Source organism: Podarcis melisellensis (genome assembly GCF_964234715.1).
Source record: "Podarcis melisellensis genome assembly, chromosome: 3".
Classification (NCBI taxonomy): Eukaryota; Metazoa; Chordata; class Lepidosauria; order Squamata; family Lacertidae; genus Podarcis; species Podarcis melisellensis.
In genome coordinates, this window is record NC_138530.1 from 3,470,717 (window position 1) to 3,496,072 (window position 25,356).

At 49.0% G+C, this 25,356-nt stretch overlaps 1 protein-coding gene and 1 long non-coding RNA gene across 3 annotated transcripts in view; both read right to left on the reverse strand.

Moving 5' to 3' along the window:
• ZNF395 (zinc finger protein 395) overlaps positions 1-10,842 on the reverse strand; it is a 57,317-nt gene extending 46,475 nt beyond the window's left edge. The window contains exon 1 of one of the 2 annotated variants that reach the window (XM_081904113.1): positions 10,644-10,842. The gene's annotated coding sequence lies outside the window, so the exon portion shown is untranslated. Of the gene's footprint in view, positions 1-3,200; positions 3,578-10,643 lie in introns of those variants that run through there. The other variant, XM_081904114.1, reaches the window with a different exon arrangement.
• Positions 1-25,356, reverse strand: part of LOC309366014 — a 343,316-nt gene that overhangs the window by 202,127 nt on the left and 115,833 nt on the right. The gene's annotated exons all lie outside the window — the stretch shown is intronic.

Genomic DNA, 25,356 nt, shown 5'->3' on the forward strand with positions numbered 1-25,356 from the left:
AGTGGTCTGGGACGCCTGGGCGCCAAGATCTGAAGGGCACCAGGCGAGAGTCCAGGGAACACCTAACAAGAGCGCTGAGTGAGCAAGGGGGCATGCGCCGCTCCTGCCCAGCGTCGGCTCGGATTTTTCCTTTTAGCCTGCAGGCGCCAAATTTTGCGGGGCGCCAGAAGGCTAAAGGGGGGAAACCGAGGGGACGCTTGGCAGGAGAAGCGCAGCGCCCTCGCTCACTCGGTGTGCTGCCTGCCATGGTCACTGCGGCACGAAGCGGTCAGCTAAGCCAGAAGGCGCTGTGTCCATCCTCCACCTTTTCCCCACCGGAGGAGCCTCCCTCCAGCCCGCCCACCTCTTCCAGCCCTAAAAAAAGTCAACTCTGGGGAAGGGAGGGTGCCGGAAGGATCTTTGCACCACGGCGCCGGGTATGCTTAAGACGGCCCAGTTCCCAAAGGACAACAAGGAGTGAGCCAGTCTAGAAGGGAGTTCCAAAGTCTGGGAGCAGCCACCAAGAAGGCCCTGCCTGCCTCCTCACCAAGCATGCCTGTGAGGGAACCTGCGTGGCCATTCCAATGCTGCTGGACTAGAACTCCCATTATCTCTGACCACTGGCCAGGCTGGCTGCTAAGACTTATGGGAGTTGGGAGTCCAGCAATGTCTTCAAGGGGAGCACCAGAATCTCCATCCCTCAATGTGCAAGGAGCTGTCCTACTCCAGATCAAACTATTAGCCTACCTAGGCCATGGCTGGCCCATAACATTATTATTATTATTTCATTGTTATTTGTTAAACTTATATACCACCCTTCATCCAAAGATGAGCACTATTCAAAGTGTTGGTCTGACCTTTAAAGCCCTAATCGGCCTCGGTCCAATACAGTCATACCTCACGTTGTGTCCACTTCAGGTTGCATCTTTTTGGGTTGCGGACTGCCGAAACCCAGAAATACCAGAACGGGTTACTTCCGGGTTTCGGCGGCCATGCATGCGCAGAAGCACCAAATCGCAACCCGCGTACAAATGTGTATCCCACACGGGTCACGTTCACAACCCGAGCGTCTACTGTATACCTGAAGGAGTGTCTCCACCCCCATCGTTCAGCCCAGACACTGAGGTCCAGCTCCGAGGGCCTTCTGGCGGTTCCCTCATTGCGAGAAGCAAAGCTACAGGGAACCAGGCAGAGGGCCTTCTTGGTAGTGGCCCCCGCCCTGTGGAACGCCCTCCCACCAGATGTCAAAGAGAACAACAACTACCAGACTTTTAGAAGACATCTGAAGGCAGCCCTGTTAAGGGAAGTTTTTAATGTTTAACTGACTATTGTATTTTAATATTCTGTTGGAAGCCGCCCAGAATAGCTGGGGAAATCCAGCCAGATGGGCGGGATATAAATATATTTATTATTATTATTATTATTATTATTATTATTATTATTATTATTATTATTACGATCTGAGGGCAGTTCACAGAATTAAATACAAGGTAAAAACACAAGTAAACAATTAAAACAGAACAGCAAAACAGCAACACCCCCTTCCCCACAGGTACATTTAAAAGGCTGTAGAATATTAATCAGCCCAAGGCCTGGTTGAAGAGGAAGGTCTTTGCCTGGCTCCTAAAAAATATACAGTATAACGAAGATGCCAGGCGAACCTCCCTGGGGAGAGCATTCCACAAAGGGAGAGCCACCACAGACCTCCCAGGGAGGAGGCACACCAAGAAGGGCCTATGATGATAAATGCAGAATCCGGGACGGTTTATATGTGGAGAGGTGGTCCTTGAGGTCTTGCGGTCCTGAGCCGTAAAAGTCATTATAGGGAAAAACAAGCACTTTGAATTAGGTCTGGAAGATATTGGCAGCCACTTTGCAATGTATGCAGAAGGTCTCTCCCTAGTATCTCCACTTGAGCCAGTGTGGCCCAGTGGTTAGAGCGTCAGGCGAGGACCTGGGGAAAACCAGGGCTCAAATCCCCCACTTGGTCCTGGAAGCCACTGGGTGCCCTACCTCGCAGGGGTGTTGTGGGGATTAAAGGAGCAGGAGAACCATGCATGCCACCTCCAGCTCCTTGGAAGTAAACGCAGGCTAGAAATGCAGCAAACAAGCGAATCTTGGAGAGAGGGGGAGACCCCTGCTTCGCCACGGATCAGGGCCGCAGCTCACCGGTAAAGCTTCTCCTCTGCAGGCAGAATGCCCCAAACCATTACGCCTAAAGCCCCGGTCTGTGTGGACGCATCCAAGCTCATTCGATCGAGGCGCCTTCCTAATGCCCGCGGGCGCCGTCGCAGCGCGCACCGAGGAAGCGGCCTTCGGGACGCACGACGCCACTCGCGAGGCAGGATCAGGTCCCCTCGGGGAGGGGTGCGAGGTCCGTGCACTACCGCGACATGGCCGCGAGGGGAGGGGGCGTGGCGCATGCCGACCCGTGTCCGCCACCATCCACCGTTCCGCGCGGTGCCACAGCCCGGCTGTCGCGGGGGTGGGCGTGCCAGCTGGCCCGTGGGGGCCGGCGAGCGAGGCCGAAGCGGAGGGTGCGAGGAAGGCTCGGCCGCGGAGGCGAGAAGGGGGTGTGCCGGGCCGAAAGCGCCCGCGGGTGCCGCCTGGCCGCGCGCGCAAAACAGCGCCACGGCCCGGAGGTGGAGGAGGCGTGGCGAACACGCGGGGAGCAAAACAGAAGTGCGCACTCCTCCGCGATCACCGGCGATGACGGGCGGGTGTGCGCGCAAAACACAGCGGCGGCGGCGAAGGGCTTCCTGCAGCGGGGAAGGCAAAAGGCGGGCGAGAACCCGTCGAGGGGAAAGCGGAGGATCCCGGGGCTGCAGCTGGGAATGAGTGGGAGCGATGGGGGGGGCGCAAGAGGAGGCTGCACTGTTGGAGAGGGAGGGGGGATCCACGCACGATCGCCCTCCCTGGAAGAAGGGGGGGTGTTGCATGCCACGGCAGGAGGAGAGAAATCGAGAGAGACACGCGTGGAGAGAGAAAAGAGTGCGCGCCTTCGGGCAGCGCGGAATGGCCCGTGCAGCTTGGCTAGGGCGCACGGGCGCAAGGCGAGGGGATTGCGTCGCCGGCGCGCCCCCTCGCACACCCCCCTCTCTCACCGCCGTGCAGCTGCAAGAGCAGCGTCGCCCACCCGCGCAACCAGCCCTCCCCACCCCCTATATCAAACCCCACGCCCGCGCCGCCAGCCCCCGACGGGCGCCCCCTCCCCGGCTTACCAGCTCCGCGCGCGCTCCGCCTCGCCTGCCAGCTCGGCTCCCTCCTTCCCTCGCGCAGCTTGTTTTGAAATTCCCCTTCCAGCTCCGCCGCGGCTCGCTCGCCCGCTCCCTCCGCCCTCGCCACCGCCGCCGCCTCCTCCTCCAGTCCCCTCCCCTCGGCTGTCCCCGGCACAGGCTGCCTCACGTACGCGGCTGCAGGCAGCCCCCGGAATGGAGTCCCCGCGCGCGGAAGGGAATGGCGGGCGCGCAAAAGGAGAGAAAGCCGCCGACACGCGGAAGGGGCCGGTGGACGGGCGGGCGGGCGGCGGAGGCACCTGGCTGGAGGGAGGTGGCGCGCAGCGGAGCTTCCAGGAGCGGCGGCAAGTTACCTGCGCGTCGCCAAGGGCGCACCTGCCTGGCCGCCAGCTGGAGGCTGAGGGCCGCGCTATCTAGACTTTTGGTCTGCAGAAAACGCACCCACACCCAACAGGGAATGAGAAAAGCCCAAATAGCTTTTATTATCACTATATGTATATCCCACCTTATTTCAAAGGCTCTCAAGGTGGTGTACATACACCTCCCCACTTCCCATTTATCCTCCCAACAGTCCTGTGAGGTAGGTTAGAGTGGCCTAAGGTCACCCAGCCGGCTTCATGGCTCATCAGGGATATGAACCCTGGTCTCCCAGGTCCTAGACCAGGATTCTAACCAAGGTGTCCTGCTAGTTCTCTATAGGTTACAGCACAAACCTGGGCGGGAGGAGAGGGAGAAATTGGGACCCCAAACAGAGAAAAAAGGGCCAAAGTGGGCAAAGGCAGAAAACTGAGAGTGCAGACCCAGGGCTGGCCCTGTTGCGCAGTCTGAATTGCACAAAAGTTGCTTACGAAGGGAGCATATGGGAAGCCACAGGATGTGAGCCAAACAGATCGCGAATTTCTAGGCATTTGGTGTTTCCCCGCCCCCAAAAAACATAGTATAGAATCACTATGGACAAACAGTTTCTTTAAAGGAGGAAATAAATAAAAAGTGAAATGCAATCTGAGCATTCTTAGAATCTGGGCACGTGTTGATTTGGAAGAATTTTTCCTTGATAGAGTGAATGAGTTCTACCCATTTTTGCTCCCTTAATACTCCTAGAGCAGGGGTCGGCAAAGTTTTTGTGGCTTGGGCCAGTTCACGGTCCTGCAGACCCCGCGAGTGCACACACACACACACACACACATGCGCAAATGCTATTTCCAGCACTCCTTCCGGCGCAGAGGAGGTGTGCACAGCTTCCCATTGGCTGCAGGAGCAGGCCAGCGTCCTGGAAGGCAGTCCCCCCTCTGTTCTGCACCAGTTTAGCGCGGTGCACGGGAGGCGTCCAAGCAGGTGACGGGGGTCCATGGGGTGGTTAAACGACCCCCATGGGCTGCTTGTGGCCCATGGGCCTTAGGTTGCCGACCCCTGTCCTAGAGTTCCCGTCTCTGCTGGCCGGCAAATGAGTGCCACAGAATTCAACACCCCCCCCCCTGCCCTTCACAAAGGATGGCGGGTGGGTTTGCACCAGTGAAGGAAAAGAACTGCGTTGGAACACTAGACCGGAGTCACCACCAGCTTTTCTTAAGCTACACCAGTGGATGAGGCTACAGGGACTGAATGCAGCCTTCTCAGTATGGCCCACAGGACACTCTACAGCCCACATCTCCTTCATAGTCACACCCCCCCTGGCTTTGCAACTTCCCTTCGTGTTGTTTTCACCTGGGCTTGAACTCAAACAATGCCGTTTGCTTCCTTAGATGATGGACAGAGAGGAGGTGTCTTTTGAAACTAACCTAACTAACATTTCCGAGCACAATTCAAAGTGTTGGTGCTGACCTTTAAAGCCCTAAACTGCCTCGGTCCAGTATACCTGAAGGAGCATCTCCACCCCCATCGTTCTGCCCAGACACTGAGGTCCAGCTCTGAGGGCCTTCTGGCGGTTCCCTCACTGCGAGAGGCCAAGTTACAGGGAACCAGGCAGAGGGCCTTCTCGGTAGTGGCGCCCGCCCTGTGGAACACCCTCCCACCAGATGTCAAAGCGATAAGCAACTACCTGACATTCAGAAGACATCTGAAGGCAGCTCTGTTCAGGGAAGTTTTTAATGTGTGACATTTTAGTGTATTTTTGGTCTCTGTGGAAGCCGCCCAGAGTGGCTGGGGAAACCCAGCCAGATGGGCGGGGTACAAATAAATTATTATTATTATTATATTAAATTTGAGAATGAAGGTACCACTGTAGTAGAAAGGGCCCGGGCCTCTGGGAATAAAGACTTTGGCAAGCCTACCCACCATTGAACCCAATGTTTTTGGCAATACACGGTTTTGGCTTTAGGCGAGATCCCTGGATCTTACAGTAACTGACATCCTTCACAGCATTACCCACCCTGGCACCCTTGGGCTACAACTCCCATCACCCAGTATCCTGCAGCCATGCTGGCTGGAGAAGATGGGAGTTGCACAGTGACGTAGCTTGCCCTGGGTGCAAAATTATTAGGGGAACAAAACTTGAAAAGGAAAGAATCATAAATAAATAAAAATAGTTCACCTTCCCTCTCACAGAGAAAGTCTCCCAATGTTTGTGTGGGCAGACTGAGGAGTGGATTTGGGCAATGGTGGTTTGCTAGGGCACCCTCTGCATAGCGCAATGCTTGACCCTCACAGGGTACCATGGCACCCCACTCAGGTAGGCCACCAAGCTATTACCCCTTCGTTCCAGCGTGTCGGCGGGCAGAGCCCAAGGATACCTGCTTGCCCCGGTCACTGGCAACCCACGCTACGTCACTGGAGGGCATCAGTTTGGCGAAGGGTACTTGTACAGTGGAACCTTGGTTCTTGAATGCCTTGGTACTTGAACATTTCAGCTCCCGAAAGCTGAAAACCCAGAAGTAAGTGTTCTGGTTTTCGAATGTTTTTCGGAAGCCGAACACCTGGCTATTGTTTCCGGGGCGCCTGCACCAATCGGAAGCCGCGGCCTTGGTTTTCGAACATTTCAGAAGTCAAACAGACTTCCGGAGTGTTTTACGTTTGAGAACCAAGTGTACACAGTTACTTGGCAGTGCTTGAGTTCTGAGGGGACAGGCAAAACATTGCTCTGTCCATCTCCTCCGCACATGGCATGGCTGGGAGCTGAATGTGTGAACTGCCAGCCCTGAAAAGCGGGGGTGCTGTCTCTATGCCAGCCTATTTGCATGAGCTGCACTCCTCACCTAATGAAGACACCTACGTGATCCAGCCCCCAGCAGAAGCCTTACACTACCCCTTTGTTTGCACTGGAAGTTTGCAGATATTTCTTTGGAGAGACACACCTACAGTGCAAACAGACTGGCTGAGTGCAGCTTCTGAGTGTTTGGAGGGAAATGTGGCAGGGCGCCATATTGTTGAAACTCTTTTAATGAAAAGAAAAACAGTGTGGGGGGGGGGGCGAGGGCGCGACAGGATCCAATTGTATGTTTCGCAGCACCTTAGCACCAGAGAATTCACGCCTTTCTTTCCCTACGAACATCCTCTTAGTCTTCCTGTCTGCAGGGAATAAGGGAACAAGTGTGCCAATGTGTTCTGTATTTCAATTTGGGGCAGCGAGGGTGGGGGTTTGCCACAAGGTACAACAATAGGACTACTTGAGGCAAGGTGGGAGTCGGCAGCCCTGGGCACGTTTCCTGATACATGCAATTATAACAACCCACATTAAAGAATGCAAATGCTTCATAATTGTCATTTGCACATTAATTGAAAGATCATTGCAATCAGGGTTTTGCATACCATCCCAGTCGTATCCAAAAAAGTTCACAAATGTGGATTTTTCACACACACACCCCGCCACTTGACCTGGAGTATACAGGAGAGCTCATCATAACTGCTTTTAAGAACTTAAACTTTAAGCATTTCCTAGGGGAATTACATTCTATCTCCATGGCAAGCGACGCCGTTGGCATATGTGAACCTTCAGGTTTGAGACATGTTCTTTGTGAGGTATCTCTGGTTAAGAAATTTCATCTTGCAGCCTTTGGAAATGACTGCATCCTAAAGAACTAGGCCTGAGAACTACCACAGGAGAGTTCACACCAGGAATCCCCAAACTCAGCCCTCCAGATGTTTTAGGACTACAATTCCCATCATCCCTGACCACTGGTCCTGTTAGTTAGGGATGATGGGAGTTGTAGTCCCAAATCAGCTGGAGAGCCGAGTTTGGGGGTGCCTGGTTCACACCAACTCAGATGTGACTTGGCTGAAAGAGCTTTCAACCCTGAAATACATCGCGAAGTGCTAGCTTGACATTCAGTTCATCTGCATCATGCAGCCAAGAGCTATCAGTGGATATAGAGTCCTATGAAGTCAGGGAGAGAAGGGCAATCAGGAGGTCCCAGATTCAGTCCTTGGACTCTCCAGGTATGGCTGGGAAAGGCTCCTGTCTGAAACCCCATCTGACTTGGTATAAAAAAGCTTCCCATTTTGCTAGTCCTTTTGATTGCATCCTGGAGATGTTGTCTCTAGGTCACAAAGCAGGGGGTCAGCAAATTTTTTCAGCAGGGGGCCAGTCCACTGCCCCATAGACCTTGTGTGGGGCCGGACTATATTTTTTTTTGGGGGGGGGGGGGGAATGAACGAATTCTAATGCCCCTCAAATAACCCACAGATGCATTTTAAATAAAAGCACACATTCTACTCATGTAAAAACACCAGGCAGGCCGCACAAATAACCCAGAGGTGCATTTTAAATAAAAGGACACATTCTACTCATGTAAAAACACGCTGATTCCAAGGCCGTCCACAGGCCGGATTTAGAAGGTGATTGGGCCAGATCCGGCCCCTGGGTCTTAAGTTTGTCTACCTATGCTCTAAAGGTCTATTGTCAAAGGAAGCTGCCCTAGAACAGGTCAGGCTATTTTCCCATCCACCTGCTACCATCTAATCACACCGGCACAGCACTCCTGGATCTTCTGTACAGAGTCCTGCTACCTGTTTTGTTTTGTTTTGTTTTGTTTGTGTGCATGGGGGCGGAATTGGAGATGCCAGAGATTTAACTAAGAACCTTCTTACACAAACTTATGCACCCTCCCTGCATTTTCCGATACAGAATTGTAATTCTACAATAGATATAAATCCATAATCTTGCAATTCTATAAGGAAGGCTCTGGAGGCTGAATATTCTAGGGCAGCCTTTGCCCTCCAGATGATTTAAGACTGCAATTCCCATCTTCCCTAGTCAGCAAGGCCATAGGATGCTGGGTTTGATGGAAACCGTAGTCCAAAACATCAGGCGGACATAGTAAGTTACACAGAATCGGCTGCGCTGCTTTTGAGACAGGGCTATTTCAAGTATGTAAAGAAGGATTTTGTTTTTTTTAAGGAGGGGGTCTCTTTCACAAGGGATGCGTGTGGCGCTTTGGGTTAAACCACAGAGTCTAGGACTTGCCGATCAGAAGGTGAGCGGTTTGAATCCCTGGGACGGGGTGAGCTCCCGTTGCTTGCTCCCTGCTCCTGCCAACCTAGCAGTTCAAAATCACGTCAAAGTGCAAGTAGATAAATAGGTACCACTCCGGCAGGAAGGTAAACGGTGTTTCCGTGCGCTGCTCCGGTTTGCAAGAAGCAGCTTAGTCATGCTGGCCACATGACCCGGAAGCTGTACACCAGCTCCCTTGGCTAGTAAAGCGAGATGAGCGCCGCAACCCCAGAGTCGGCCACAACTGGACCTAATGGTCAGGGGTCCGCTTACCTTTACCTCTTTCACGAAGCTATAAAGGAGTCCACTTCATCCCTCCAGCCACGTTCACCAGCTATCAGGAGATTCACACTGTTTTGCAAAACAAGACCCATACACCTTCCCCCATCAGACTGGCAACAGATCTGTTTACACATCCCAGGCCAGGCCGCTATCAGCAGGTGGAAATTCACAAGAGGCAGAGCAATATCTCCAGGTGACTTGCTGGCATCGGAACATAAGGAGAGCCTGCTGGATGAGGCCAATTGATGGTCCTCCTCCTCCCATCCTCTTTTAAAGCCATCCGGGTTGGTGGCCAGCACTGTCTACAGTGGGAGGGAGTTCCACAGTCTAACTATGCACCGCGTGGAAGTAAGTCCTTCCTTGTATCTGTCCCTAATCATGCAACACACAGCTTCATTGATGTGTACAAATGGCAGCCTGGCAAGGCACACACCGCAGTCTCTTTGCCACATGAGCTCGGAATCAGGGCAAACATATCAAAAATAAGTAAGATTGCAAAAGAAAGGAGAACGGGGAGATAGGAATCTATAAGCCCAAGCCCAGCCTGCCTTCCTGGGAAACCTAGCCAAATGGGTAGGGTATTATTAATAATAATAATAATCCCCAGCCTAGTGCCCTCCTGATGTTTTGGACTAAAACTCCCCTCAACCCCATCAGGCTGATGGGAACTGTAGTCCAAAACATCTGGAGGGCACCAGCTTGGCAAAGGACTGTACTAGATTACCTACTTGCAGGATCTTTCCTAGCACCAAAGGCAGGATCTGCAGCCGTTAACTGTTAATATTCAGAGAGGTGCAAAAACAGCCAGAAAAAAAGTAATTACAATGACTGCGAAGTTTGCACATCTTTCCTTTGTGGAAGAGTTTAAGCAGCCTGGGCCAACGGGATCTGCGATCCAAAACATCTGGAGGGCACCAGGTTGGGAAAGGATGAGCTTAGGACTATGATGCTTTTTTTAAAATTTAGGAGAACAACAGGATGCATGGGAGAGGGTTGGGGGAAGTATGCATGGCGCAAGAGAACGACCAGAGAGCCCTATCTTTCATATAGCTCAATTAGCAGAGCAAGAGACCCTTAATCTAAGGGTCATGTGTTCAAGCCCATTGGGCAAAAGATTCCTGCATTGCAGGGGGTTGGACTAGATGACCCTTGGGGTCCCTTCCAGCTCTATAATTCTATGATTTAAACCTACCTCACAGGGTTGTTGTGAGGCTGAAATGGGTAAGAGGAGAACCATGTACACCACCCTGAGCTCCTTATATGTAATAAACAAATAAAATACGATTCTCTGTTTGTCCCTCTCCCACAGTTCCAGAATCCCGGGTTCCCGGTATACTCTTCCTGGCAGGAGAGGCAGAGCAGACAAAGGGGAGCAGTTCCTCCCACCATCCCTTCATTAATGCACGGAACTCCTTGCCACAAGGTGTGGCGGCAGCCCTTTGCTTAGATGGCTCTCCAAAAGGACGGGGCAAATCCACGGAGGAATTTTAGCTACATCCATGCGGTCCTAAGCCTGAATTAAGCAAACGGCAGCCCCCCCCCCCCTCTCGATACCAGCTGGCTGAAACTAACAACAGCACCGACGGCAAAATAAGGTTTTCTGCCTGGCTGCTCTGCTTGCAAAAAGGACCAGGTGGTGGGCCTCCGTTCCGACGTTCCCCTTGCAACACCCAGCCACTTTTCCCCGTGTCTCCCGACGCACAACCTTCCTCCGAGCTCACCTCTTCGCCTCCGAGCCGCTGCGGGGTCCTCTCCTAGCGGGGCCTCCTCGCGGGGGCCGCCGCGCCCATCACCGCAGCCTCTGGGTGCGCAACCGGGAGCGCACCAGGGCGCACGAGAGCCGGCGCACAGCCACCGATCCCCGGAGCGCTCGCGGCTCCTCCACGTGCTCCGGGGCGCCGGGCTTTCCTTCTCGCCGCCTCCTCCGCCTCCTTTGCCGGCCGGGTTCAAGCTTTCTCGCGAAGGTCTGTTGTAAACAAGCTGCCCACATGGCCCGGCCCCTCGGTGCGCATTGGCTGCGCGGCGCCATTTAAATACACGCCCCCAGCCGGAGCTCTGCAAAAAATAAACACCCGGGCCAGGAAAAGAGACCTTCAGCCCTCCGCCTCCCTCCCTCCCTCCCTCTCGCCACCTCCCGCTGTTGCTTTTCCTGATCTGTTTCCAGGGCTGCCTGCGAGCGCCCTGTTGCCAACGGCAAGGGCTCGCCCGAGGAGATGCGCGCGTTCCCACGAGCCCGGGAAATGCAACGAGAAGGCGCTGCCCGCTAAAAGGAGGCAGATCCAAAGGGCTGGCCTCTGGGCGCGCCGCTTTCTTGCTGCAAAACCCGCTTTAAACGCCGTGGAAAGGGGCTTTCTGTATGTTTTCGTTTTCATTTGGAGAGCCCTGTGGCCTCCCCAAAAGGAAGGCGCATTCAGGGCGGGAGCTGCGAGGGGAGCGAGGGGCTGGGTTCAAATATCCCTCGTGCCACGACCTTGCTGGACGCCTTCGGGCCCTGGGGCGTTTGAAAATAAGACACATGGGCATAAGGGCTTTGCAAACGCCACCGATCAGTTGAAGCTTTCTCTCTCTCCCCCTCAACCCACCCAGGTACCGCTGGTCGGTTTCAAATCCTCTTTGCTTGCGAGGCCGCTGTATCTTTTGTTTTCTCTGCCACAAATAAAACCTCTGTGGCGTGCCTGGCATCATAGTGTTACGAGTTTGGGAGGGAGGATGTAGGCTGTTCGCGACGTCCCTCTTAACCCAGTGGTTCTCAGAACTTTTTTTTCTTTGGGCCCCACCTTCAGAATGAAAACGTGCTCTGGCTACACCGGTTTTTCTTTTATTGATAAGAAACATATTGGAAAGGGAGGAAAGGAACAGCTCCTAGCAGGGCTTGATTTATAACACAGAACACAACTAGTTTATAATATCCACATGGGGAACTTTCACCTCTGCTCAGCGAGTGGTTCCCAAACATGCAGGAGGGAAACTTTGCCCTGCATTTATCCCAGAGGGAGGGAGGGAGGGAAGGAAGGAAGGAAGGAAGGGCAGTGTGGTACCTGGTAGTCCTCCACACATGATATTTCTCCTTACAGCTCTCCAACCAGATTTGGCCTGCATAATAGCTCTTCTTCTTCTATTATTATTATTATTATTATTATTATTATTATTATTATTATTCTCTTTGCGCTGTGGGTTACACCACAGAGCCTAGGACTTGCCGATCAGAAGGTTGGCGGTTCGAGTCCCCGCGACGGGGTGAGCTCCTGTTGCTCGGTCCCAGCTCCTGCCCACCTAGCAGTTCAAAAGCACGTCAAAATGCAAGTAGATAAATAGGTACTACTCCGGCGGGAAGGTAAACGGCGTTTCCATGCGCTGCTCTGGTTCGCCAGAAGCGGCTTAGTCATGCTGGCCACATGACCCGGAAGCTGTACGCCGGATCCCTCGGCCAATAAAGCGAGATGAGCGCCGCAACCCCAGTCGGTCACGACTGGACCTAATGGTCAGGGGTCCCTTTACCCTTTTCTGGGTTCCCAAACTTTTCTGGGCCCTTGTTCCATGTTCCATGGGCCCTTGTTCCATGAACTCATCCCCAGTGCCCCTGCCCTATAAAAAGCATTATTTAGAGTAGCAGTTCGCAGGACCCACTAAGGAAGATAACGCAGTGAGAGTGCCAGAGTGCATGGAAATGCTGTTTGCTTTCCCGTCGTAGCAGTACCTATTTATCTACTTGCACTGGTGTGCTTTCGAACTGCTAGGTTGGCAGAAGCTGGGTCAGAGCTCACCCTGTTGCATGGATTCAAATCGCCGACTTTCCAATTGGCTACCCCAAGAGGCTCAGTGGTTTAGACCACAGAGTCACCCGTGTCCCTAAAATACGTTTTAACTGTTTTCATGCATGAAACTGTTTTTAATATGTGATTATACTGCGAATGCCTGCTGGGAAGTGATTCCTAAATGAAACAAAACTGCTACTATTAACATTACAAATCATCGGCATCATAAAAAATAATGGCCGTGCATTTGTCGCGATGTCCCCAAATAGGCCACTGCCTTTCTTTTTTTCTCGGGGAGTGATGAGGCACATGTGTCGGCATGGCTGGGAAACTCATGCCAAAAACATGAAGAGTTACAAATGAGCGTCAGATCCTCACATGCTTGGTCTGGCATGTCGTCAAAACAGTGTCGTGCTAAAAGGGAGAAACTCATAAAAGAAACAAAAACCACAGTCTTCATCTATATCAGCAGCTCCTAAACTTTTGGTGGCTGTCAGTCCCTTGGTTCCACAAAACCATCCTCATTGCCCCCTGCCCTACAAAAGGCATTATTCAGAATAGTGGTTTACACAACTCACCAAGGAAGATGGTAACACAATAAAATTCAGCAATGAATATTGCATGAAAATTATATTTATGCATTCTTACCAACAAAAACATAAGGGTGGAGGCAATTTATAGCACAAAATATTTATATATAACTACATGCCAAACATGCACAACTCCTTCACCTGCAAAGGATGTACAGTGGTACCTCAGGTTAAGAACTTAATTTGTTCTGGAGGTGCGTTCTTAACCTGAAACTGTTCTTAACCTGAAGCACCACTTTAGCTAATGGGGCCTCCTGCTGCCGCCGCTCGATTGCTGTTCTCATCCTGAGCAAAGTTCTTAACCCGAGGTACTATTTCTGGGTTAGTGGAGTCTGTAACCTGAAGCATATGTAACCTGAAGCGTATGTAACCCGAGGTACCACTGTACAGTAACAAATGTGTAGTGAAGTCAATAACTGTTACCAATAACCGGCTCCCTTGTGACAACTCAGAATTGTAAATACAAACAAAGGGTGACTAGGCAACTTCCAACAGGGTCTAAACAACAACAACAACCAGCAAAGTAGTCCAGCTTTTTCTGGAGTATACCAGTTCATGCTGCACAGGTGAAGCTACTGCAGGTATAGGCAAACTCGGCCCTCCAGATGTTTTGGGACTACAATTCCCATCATCCCTGACCACTGGTCCTGTTAGCTAGGGATTATGGGAGTTGTAGTCCCAAAACATCTGGAGGGCCGAGTTTGCCTGAGTTACTGTATCTTTGCTTTCTCCACCATAGATATACAGAAAATTAACACACCGGAAAGAAGATATGACTATTAAAAGGAGATTTTTTCACGAGCAGGTCGAGGGGTCAAAGATGCAGCCCACCACCCACAATTTACTAGAACGGAGTTTAGAGAATCTCCTGCATGCGACATAGTTAACAGTACAGCATGTTAGTGACTGACATGATGGCTTTCAGGCAGGGAGATCTGACTTCAGATCCTGCCTCCTCCACCATGAAACTTATTTGGCAACCTTAGGATATTATCTCTCTGCCTATCTTATCTCTTATCTTGCTGTGGTAGAAAAATGGAAGAAGAATGCAGCCTGTAATCTCCCTAGTGAAAATGATAGCCATGTGAGAAACCTTGAGCGTCAGATTTTGGTCAGGGGGAAATGGCTAAGGAATTGCAAATCGTGATTTTGCCATGATCATTTGCCAACTGCTGATATCTGGCACAACAAGTGACTCTTTCACAGGATTTTAACTCACACCACAACACTAAGCCTCTTCATCCTGCGTCTCCATTTGTGGGTTTAACATTTCCCTACAACCACGCTTAGGGTTGGGGAAGAAATCCAGTCCAGTCCACGTTTTAATGCAAAACGAACCTAGATTTGCACTTCTTGAAGCAATATGCAAACTGAAATGGAGCTATTCTTCAAAATTCACACCTCTTCAAATTTTGGGGTGTATATTGACGGTAAGCAGAGCAAAAGTGCATTTATTAGAGGAATGTGCATATCAACATGCATTATTTTAGGCAGAATTACATACAAATACTGTATGTGTTTATTAGGATAAAAGTGCACTAAAATTACAGATTTTTAGTAGGAAAGGTGGAGAATCTAGGACCGGAAAAGTGACAAACTGAGAAAAAGGAAAACTGACAGATTCATCTTTCCCTTCCTTGTCCTTAAAAGTAAAGGGACCCCTGACCATTCGGTCCAGTCGTGACTGACTCTGGGGTTGCGGCGCTCATCTCGCTTTACTGGCCAAGGGAGCCAGTGTACAACTTCCGGGTCATGTGGCCAGCATGACTAAGCCGCTTCTGGTGAACCAGGGCAGCGCACGGAAATGTCATTTACCTTCCTGCCAGAGTGGTACCTATTTATCTACTTGCACTTTGACTTGCTTTCGAATTGCTAGGTTGCCAGGAGCAGGGACCGAAGAACAGGAGCTCACCCTGTCGCGGGGATTCGAACTGCCGACCTTCTAATCGGCAAGCCCTAGGCTCTGTGGTTTAACCCACACTCTGTCTCAAAACCTCAATTGTTTAAAGCATTGTATTTCAATAAACACCAGCCACCTTTCTATTTGCTCATTGAAGGGTTTGGTGTAGGTAGAAACCCTGCTTATTATTTGCCCCAGGGCCCAGTGGAAAATATCTCTCTTCCCCTTCGCCAGTATCAGTGCCTTTACAAGATTAATACACACCCTCTTTTTCCTGCAAGAGGATAGAAATCCATGCCAAAGGTTAAACGGAACTTAAGCCAAGTTGTCTGGCTGCATCAAGCCGCTATCTTTCCACAGGCGAAAGTTTCAATAACTCCCTTGCTATTGCAATACAGTTTCTTCAAATATACATAAAAATGTAAGGTTGCCATCACGCAATCTCCATTGGAGTACCTGCAGTGCCTGTTGACAATCCCAAATTTGCATGGGGCCAGGGTGGGGTAGGGGCACAGAAGAGGAGGCGGGGTTTAAGATGGTGGTTTCAAATAACGGCAGAAGTTTGAATAAAGCAGGAATGGATAGATATATTATATGGGGAGCCTGAGTGAGCTGTGAGGATATGGTTGTCGGCATGCAGAGGGTCGCAAGGCCAGCTGGGTCGTCTCCTTCCAGCCGTCCCGCTGCAAAGACCCATCGGCCTCTGCTCCGACGTAAATCAGCGACCCAGGCTTCAAAGCCAGGGCACACTATATCAGCAGAGCAAACTGTGCACACAGAATAGGCGCGAGGCTTGTGGAAGCATACTGCAACTACGGATTTTTTAATCATAAATCAGGACAAAGAAACATGTCGTCTCTCTGTCTTCTCAGAGAGACAGGGAAAAGGAAAAGCTACACACACAATGGAAGTTCCAGCAAGCTTTAGTCTGCAACTAAAGGTGGAATGGAATTTTCCAACAATGGTGGGGCTTGAAGGAACTTTGAGGGGTCGGGGGGTTGGGGAGCAGGTGAGGGGTTAGAAGGCAGTGGGAGCAGCAGGGGCAACAGGGTTGGAAGGCAGTGGGAGCAGCAGGGGCAACAGGGAGTTTGTACAGAAGAAATAACTGGGAGATTAAGTATACCTCACCCACTACGCTGTTTAAGCAAGAATGGCAAGCATTTGCGGTGAGCATCAGTCCCAGACAGCTTTTACTACTACAGAGTTATATAGCTTAATCATGGTGTAATTGCATATCCAATAATCTTCACCCACACCCCCTTAGTTTTAATGATTTTGCAGCTCCCGTCGCTGCACTGCTCAACAGTTTCCAGCCTTGGGGCACATGCTTTCCTCTGAAGTTGATGAGATGTCATTCTACTTCTGTGCAAGTTTCACAGGTTACGTGTTTCCACCCACCCACCCTTTTCCAAATTACTCCTCCTCAGTCATGGGATCAGAGAGGAGGTGGCTGTCTCTCCCTTTTCCCTGCATTTTGGGGTGGAAGTGAAAACCCACACACTTCCATGCGCTGGCGATGTGTGTGACGCATCGTCACATGTGTCTTTCCCTCGAGAACTTTAAAAACAACAACCAAAACAAGTCACAGGGGGCAGCCTTATCTCTAATTCATCTGACCTAGGAATGTCTAAAATCACAGGCAATTCTGAGGATTCACACAGAGTAGTTTCCAGCCCCGGGCTGCTCCCCAAGGTTATTTTTGGGGTGGTTTTGAGGAGTGGAACGCAGGATCTTGCAGGATTGCCATACATCCAGAATTTCCCCCGACATACCTGGAATACTGCAGTCAGAAGCAGTGTCCGGGTGGAAATTGGAAAAAAAATGTCTGGGAAAATCCAGATGTATGGCAACCGATGTCAGCAGTGCTGTTTTTGCCGAATTTTGCAGGTGATCAGACTAGAATACCCTGTGGGTATCTTCCAGCTCTACAGTTCTATGATTCTGTGATTATAAGATCCCTGCCCCATAATAAAAAACAACTTTTCTCACCACACTTAGCATTTACGTAGATCGGTCATAGGCAAACTCGTTCCCTCCAGACGTTTTGGGATTACAATTCCCATCATCCCTGACCACTGGTCCTGTTAGCTAGGGATCATGGGAGTTGTAGTCCCAAAACATCTGGAGGGCCAAGTTTGCCAATGCCTGACATAGATCTTTTTCGTGAATATTCAGAGTGCTTTGCATACATTCCTTAACTCTTACAACTACCCAATAAAGCCAAGAAGGCAGAAGGCAGCAGCAAAGTTCCAGAGTGTTTGCCACACGGGGATGGATAAATCTGTCAGATTCAGTTTCTCATTTTTCCACTCTTAAATTCAGTTCACCACATTTCCGCATCAGTTTGTGGTTAAGTTCCCACAAAAATTCACCTGCATTTTAGAGCTCGTTTCTTGCAACATACACAATATTTTTGCATGCAGTATTCTGTAATATGCACTTTTTTGCATGCAACTTTTTTCCAAGTGTAATGCATTTTTAACATTATTTTTACCAACATATGCATTTTTACACACACTTTTTCTTAACACATATTTTTTTGGGGGGAGGAGAGGGGTTTGCTGCAGAATTGCACTGCAAAATTTGGAGGAACACGTATGTTGATGGACAGCTGCATTTTCATTTGTGTATAGTTTTTTGGCGGGAAGTCTAAATCAGGTAGGTTCTAAACAAAATGTGAAACCAAATTTGTTCCACTACAAGGTGATTTTTATTTACATTTATTGTGCACGGTTAGCCTTGCAGACAGAGATGTCCATGCAGAGTTGACCCGTGAGAAAGGTGCAACATCCACAAAAATCGAAGGCTATTTGTTTATTCATACACAATACACACACTGCTAATTATTATTATTTTAAATCACAGAGTTTTGCAGCAATGTATGTAAAAACCATACCAAAAAAATCATATTTTTAAAAGTTGAAATCAGGTAACTGTTGTGGAAAGATGCATTGTTAATTGCCTGCACGGACTTGATGGAACTGAAAAGTTTTCAGCAAGCATTTAAAAGTTGAAATGCTGATTCTCTAGTGGCAGGGTGTTCCGCAGGACTGGGCCGATGAGGCTGAAGGCTTGGTTTCTTTTTGTCAGGTGAGCCTCACCAACTCATGGAAAAGGCCAGCAATGCTCCTGCAAATGATCTGTGACTGAGCTGGGAGCTGTCCAGAGCTTTGTAAATGAATACAAGGCTCCTGAACCTGGCTCAATAGTAAATGGGCAGCCAGCACAGAGGTCTGCACAGTGGTGTCATATGTTGTCAGTCAGATCAGCAAAACTGGTTTGCCATACTATATTCTGAATGTGCATCAAACTCTTCCCAAGTTTCTAATCTTGATGACAGAAGAAGAAGAAGAAGAAGAAGAAGAAGAAGAAGAAGAAGAAGAAGAAGAAGAAGAAGAAGAAGAAGAAGAAAGTTTAGTAGGCAAAATTGTGGCTACTGTAGCGCAGAGGCTGACCTCATGTACCAACAATTCTGATTTTACAGGCATATGTAAATGGTCAGTAGGTCCTTCAGGTCAATAGGTTTAGCAAATGAACAGAAAATCGCAATTATTTCATCATGTGGTAGTGATACAATGGAAGGAGGAACTTGTGGCTACAAGAGTCATGAATTCTGGGCATACTAGGCTGGATCCACGCTCAGTTTGACCTCTTAACCCAATTTATGAGGGAATAAGCCTCATTGACGCGGGTGGCGCTGTGGATTAAACCACAGAGCTTAGGGCTTGCCGACTGGAAGGTCGGCGGTTCGAATCCCAGCGATGGGGTGAGCTCCCGTTGCTTGGTCCCTGCTCCTGCCCACCTAGCAGTTCGAAAGGACGTCAAAGTGCAAGTAGATAAATAGGTACCACTCTGGCGGGAAGGTAAGAGGCATTTCCATGTGCTGCTCTGGTTCGCCAAAAGCAGCTTAGTCATGCTGGCCACATGACCCGGAAGCTGGACGCCGGCTCCCTCGGCCAGTAAAGCGAGATGAGTGCCGCAACCCCAGAGTCGTCCATGACTGGACCTAATGGTCAGCGGGTCCCTTTACCTTTACCTAAGCCTCATTGAACGAAGCTGGACTCATTTCTGAGAAGGCACAGGCAGTTGTCCTTGGAGCAGACCATAGAAATCAGCACTTCAAGTGTGTCTTGGACTAGATCCAGGACCTTGAATTAAAAACATAGAGTAAGTGAGGCTCAGGCAATTACATGGGTTTCTGAACAGGCAGAAATTGCAGGCTAGTCCATTTGGTGGGGATAACAAAGTAACACTGCTGTAATACCTTTTGTGAGAACAAACTAAAACACCACAAAGCAGTCGGCAAGCTTTCAAAGTACACAGGACTCTTCTTTAGGCTAGATATCCAGTATTTTATTGCTTTCAAGTCATGGTGGTAATGACTTTGAAGCTTGAAATGCCCTGAAATGCTGTTTTTCTTCCTCCTTTCCTCACTGATTTTTGCTGAACATGCAGCCTGAGAAGTGCTTGGGGGTGACTTGAAAAGCTGGCTTCTGCCGTTTTAGTTGACACCAATGACCTGTGAGTTGCACAGAACTCTTGCTCAACTTCTTCAAAAAATAAAATACGTGAAACGTATTGCAAATATGGGTGACGATCGCAAGGTTGACCCTTGAGCCGAGAAGTGGAGCCCAAGACCCATTCCTTGCAAAGTTGGCAGTGGAGGCTAGGGCACTGCCCTGAGGCTCACTCCAGAACCTTCCAAGATACCTTGAGATGTAGCTCTCAGATTGCAGAACCGAAAGAATTTCAGTCTGGAAAGACAAGGGCATACACAGGAGGAGGAGGCAAGGGAACCTCCGCAGAATGAAGTAATTAGATATGGGAATGGGATGTCCATCAACAAAAAGTGTGGGGCCTGTGGCATTATGCTATGTGCCATGTCTAGAACATGGCTGGTACTTTCAAAGTGCTGTGTCGAAGAAAATTTTGTGTATTACAGGTATACATGCAGAAGAGCACAGTATTAATGATAGTCCATTGCAGCAAAAACAAGTTGCAGAACACCCTTAAGAACTAATGGATTTACTATGCCTAAGTGTTTGTGGACTCACAAGAGTTTATCATTATCCCATAATAAATCTTTTAGTGCCACCATGATCTTTGCTGTAGACTGAAGGTGCAACTGGGATTACCAAACAATTAGGGGAATGTTTGTTTGTTAATCACTCTCCTTTTTAACTGATTCAGTTCAAGTGAATTTGCATATTAACCTTAGCATGTTTTCGACAAGATGGGGAAAATGTGAGCTCACACAACCTAGTGAAGGAAAAAATGTCCTTAATGTGTCTTCTAAAGCACAACCTAGTGAAGGAAAAAACGTCCTTAATGTGTTTTCTAAAGCATCCCATTATATTTTCATGTTTCGTTTCATAAATGGCAGTGGAATATTTTAATAAAACACAATGGAAAACAGAACAGAGCAGAACCAAATTACCTGGAAGTAAACTCCCCTCAAACACAAGGGGATTTTCTTCTAAGTAAATATTGTCATAATGTTGCACTATGTCAGGGAAGGTAGAGAAGAGAGTGTTGCCGCAACTAACAGATGGGCCCCAGATTCAGGACTGCATCGCTGACAGATAAAGTTCCATAAATAGCAACATTCTAGAGGTCCCGGGCCCTAAGGAAGTCAGATTAGCCTCAACCAGAGGCAGGGCCTTTTCAACACTGGCCCCAACTTGGTGGAACGTTCTGTCTCATGAGACCAGGACCCTGCAGGATCTGATTTCTTTCCGCAGGGCCTGTGAGACAGAGTTATTCCGCCTGGCCTTTGGCTTGGAATCAGCCTGATCCCCTCCCCCTCTTTCCTTTTCCTTCTGTGATGCAACCCCAATTTGGGGACTTCCCTGGCTTTATTCCGGCCGACATAGGACCAGTTTGGATAGTTGGCCTTGGTGAAGATTTGACGTTTTCTCCCCCCAAACAGTTTTTGATCTGGGCTTCCACTGAAATGAGGCTGCATTTTAAGTTGTATTTTAATCCTGTTTTTAAGTTGTATTTTAATCAATTGTTTTTATACCTGATATTAGCTGCCCTGAGCCCAGTCTTAAAAGGACCCCTGACCATTAGGTCCAGTCGTGACCGACTCTGGCATTGTGACGCTCATCTCGCTTTACTAGCCGAGGGAGCTGGCGTACAGCTTCTGGGTCACGTGGCCAGCATGACTAAGCCGCTTCTGGTGAAGCAGAGCAGTGCACTGAAACGCCGTTTACCTTCCCACCGGAGCGGTACCTATTTATCTACTTGCACTTTGACGTGCTTTTGAACTGCTAAGTTGGCAGGAGCAGGGACCGAGCAACGGGAGCTCACCCCGTCGCGGGGATTCGAACCGCCGACCTTCTGATTGGCAAGTCCTAGGCTCTGTGGTTTAACCCACAGTGCCACCCGTGTCCCATTGAGCCCAGTCTTGGCCGGGTATAAATAAAATTTATTATTATTATTATATGTGCACACACACTGGTTGCGGCGTGCTACTGTAGCTGCAAACACTGCTGCGTATGAAAATTATTGCATTTTAATTATGCAATGGGTTAAGGTTCAGGTTCCCAAAGGAAATTCCCTGCTGACTGCTGGGAGATAAAGCATTTATCCTTCCTTCCACCATTATCTCCTGCCATTGGAGGGGTGTAGCATCAGTTTGCACCATGCACAAGTCAGTTTGCACCATGCACAGGAGTCAATGCCCAGCATGGACCTAAGTTCTTGCCACAAAACAAATCTCTTGATTCTCCCATTCAGGAGATTAAATCTGCTGCTGCTTCACTCTCCCCCCCCCCATCCCGCCCCACGTGATCTTGAGGCGGGGGCTGCCCCTCGCCTCGCCCCCCTCCCCGCCCGGGCGGAAAAGTGACTACGTGCAGCTCCCCACGTGGAAGGGAGCCCCAACCGCACAGAACAGCCGGGGCCGCACGTTCGCGCGCGCCCGACGCAAGCAAGCGGGTGGGGCTGGGTTAGGAAACGAGGGAGAAACGTGGCAGCCAATCAGAGCCCCCAAGGCCCTGGGAGGGGCGGGGGGAAGGCAGAGATGGCGGGGAGCGGGCGGCCAATCGGCAGGCGAAGCGGGGAGTTGGGATGCCAAGCGAGCCAATCCGGAAGCGAGCCGGGAAAAGGCTTTTTTTTTTTTTTTAAGCCGGGGCAGCGAAGAGAAGGCGAAGCGGAGGAAGGGGAGGGGTTGAAGTAGGAAACCTAACAGCCAATCGCTGAAGAGAGCCGGGAGACGAGGAAGGTGGTGTCGGCCAATCCCGACGCGATGGCGCAGATAAGATCAACGACAACAATAATAAGAAGCCTGAGCGCGGCGAGAGGGGAGGGGGAAGGAGGGGGAGCGAGCCCGGCTGCCAAAGCGCGCTCTCGAATCTGCTGAGGCAGCAGAAGAGGAGCAGAAAAGTGGGCGGGGTTTGTTATTCTCCCTCCTCAGCGCGAGGAAGCGGCGCTCGCCCCTCCCTTCCGAGGAGGCCGTTGGCGGGCCGCCCCTCCCCCCGCTGCACCTTTTTGAGGCGATTTCGCCTTGGGCTCCTCAGTCCCCGCTTCGTACACAATTCACACGACGACACGCGACACGGGGAACAGCAACAGTTGATCTAAAATATCAATATTATTACCCCTGTCCTCCCCGAAGTGGCTTGCTACCTTTTTATTTGATTCGGAGCATCTGTAAAACCCAACACACCACACAATTAAAACAGTGTTTCTCGAACGTTTCTCCTCAGAATAAAAATGTGCTTGTATCACAATTTTTATTTTTATAAGAAATACATTGGAAAGCGGCTGTGGGGATTTAATGTGTTGGTTGGTGCTGAGGAGCTTTTGGTGGCGCAGAAATGCAAGAAGCCGCTTTTCGATTCGATTTATTATATTTCTATGCCACTTTCCATTCAAATGAATCCCAAAGCGGCTTACAAACAACACGAAAGAACATCACAGATCATCACAAATACAATGTAAATCATGTAGTTTTGTAAAGCAGTTGGAAGCAACTGTAGAAGAAGGAAGGCGCCATGCTGCAAAATTCCTATTCCTGAGGCAACAGGGATTTTAAAAGATCGGCCAACATAATAAAAATAAAACCATGCACAATTGGAATCGGAATTGCAAGAGAAGCAACCTTGCAAATCTGTCTTCATGCTTGGGCCTGCGGGGGAAAGAGGGTTTCCTTATTTCAGAAAGCTAAAAAACAAAGTGAAATGGATGATTAGGTGAATCAGCTTTCAAAAAGAGAAATAAACTGAAAGTTGGATTGCAAACGGCATTTTTAGCCACTATTTTCTTTTGAAAAGATTGGGAGAAGATGAGGAGACGAAATGCCTCCTATTCCACAGCGCCTTCTTCAACCTCTCTCATTTCTTTAAATATGGCCCTACTTTAACGCAAGAAAGTCAAGCCGTTTAAAGAGGAAACACAGAGAACTAAACAAATGCTGTTTTATCCAGACTGATTCTAATATTTGTGTGTTGATTATTCAGCCACTTTCAAGACCACCCGTGAGAGGCTCACAAAAAGTCATCTGGATGGTTTGCAAAAATAAAAATAAAAATACAGTTCATACCAGAGAAGTAATTTGAATTCCATGAAGGACAATGTAGTATTGGAAAGGGTTGAGATATTGCAATAAGAGAGAGAGAAGAGGAGTGGAAACACGTGAAACAATGTGATAGTGTTTCAAAAGATAATTTTATTGTTTCCCTCATTTGTAAAACACTTTGAGGTTTGCTTGTTTTTCACAAACAAGCAGTATATAAATTTTACTTCTCTGCCAATCAAGGAGTTTGAATTCAGATATAATTTTTTATGACATAAATAAATACAGGGCTGAGGAGGGGAGTGAGGCAGCAGAGCTGTGGAAGAATTATAAAGGAAACGCAGCTGTTGTCGATGGCACAATAAGAGATTGTTTTTAAGTCTTTTGATAGGTTCAGTGAAGCTGCGGTTCTGTTTTTATATGGTATTTTAATGTACAGAACCATTTATGTTTTGGCAGAGCATCTGAAACGTGTGTGCTACCCCTACACAAACAGAAAAAGAGAGAATTGTGGTTTCACAGGGAATATCCAGAAATAACCTAAGTGACTAGATACAGGTTTTACTAGATTGTTGGTTTGAGACAATTTAAGATTCACTTGAAACCGCACCACAAGTCCATACGAGGGAACTTTCCCCCATCCCCTTCCATGAGCCTAGCATTGAAATTTGGGTTTAGCTTCCAGTTTAAACAAAGCCTTGCTATAATTTTCTTGGCACAACCTTTGAGTCTTCCATTTATAGTTTTCTTTGCAAATTACGCTTACGGTATCTCTTTCATACTGAGTTGTTGTAGCTGACAATTCGCTGATCACTTTGGTTTAGATCAAAACCAGTCCTTCAGATTTTGTGAAGGAAAGATTAACAGTTCAGCCCAAACACTTTCGAAGGAATACACACTATTTTAATTTTAACATTCATGCCATGAATTTTATTGTTGCGACACACTCTGGGGTCTATGGACGAATTACTTAAATTGTAAAAATAAGTTTAAAAATAAACAATTCTTTGCCATATCCGTTCTTTGACACTACATCACCCAGAGGTAGTAATTTTATGAGGGTCCTAATAGAAGTTCAGCCACAGACTATGGATGATCCTGTTTTTCTTCTGCTAAGGAATATACATAGCTTTTAGTGAAGCTTTGTCTGGAAATCTCAGGAGAGGGCAGGAATCTAACACCAAATGACAGAAATATTGGGAGGTGGTTTGTGTTCATTAATCTAGACCAGGCCTTAAATGGGTGCTCTTGTTGAGCAACTCATTGTTGGAGCAATAGAAATGTAGAGTTTGAAGGGACCCCGGGGTGATCTAGACGAACCCCCTTCAATGCAGGAATCAACTAAATAATCCATGAGATCCATTCAATAGATGCTCTTAAAGCACATGTTCAAGGTGCAATCTCTTCCATACATAGCTAGTTGACACAGACTAGCAGGATCCACATGGAAAGCCAAGATACTGTTGCACCAGAACAGCAACAGTATCTTAAACCCACCACAACATGCATTTTTTCTTTAAACGAGACCGTTACCCCTTCCTGTTTCTCGTTTGCAGAAGCTCATCAGTGCAACGTGCAAACAGGCTAACTTGTGTTTGTGCAACTTACCCCATGGTTGCTGGACCATGAAGTATGTTGTGTTATTTGTTTTAATGTTCTGGTGGGCTG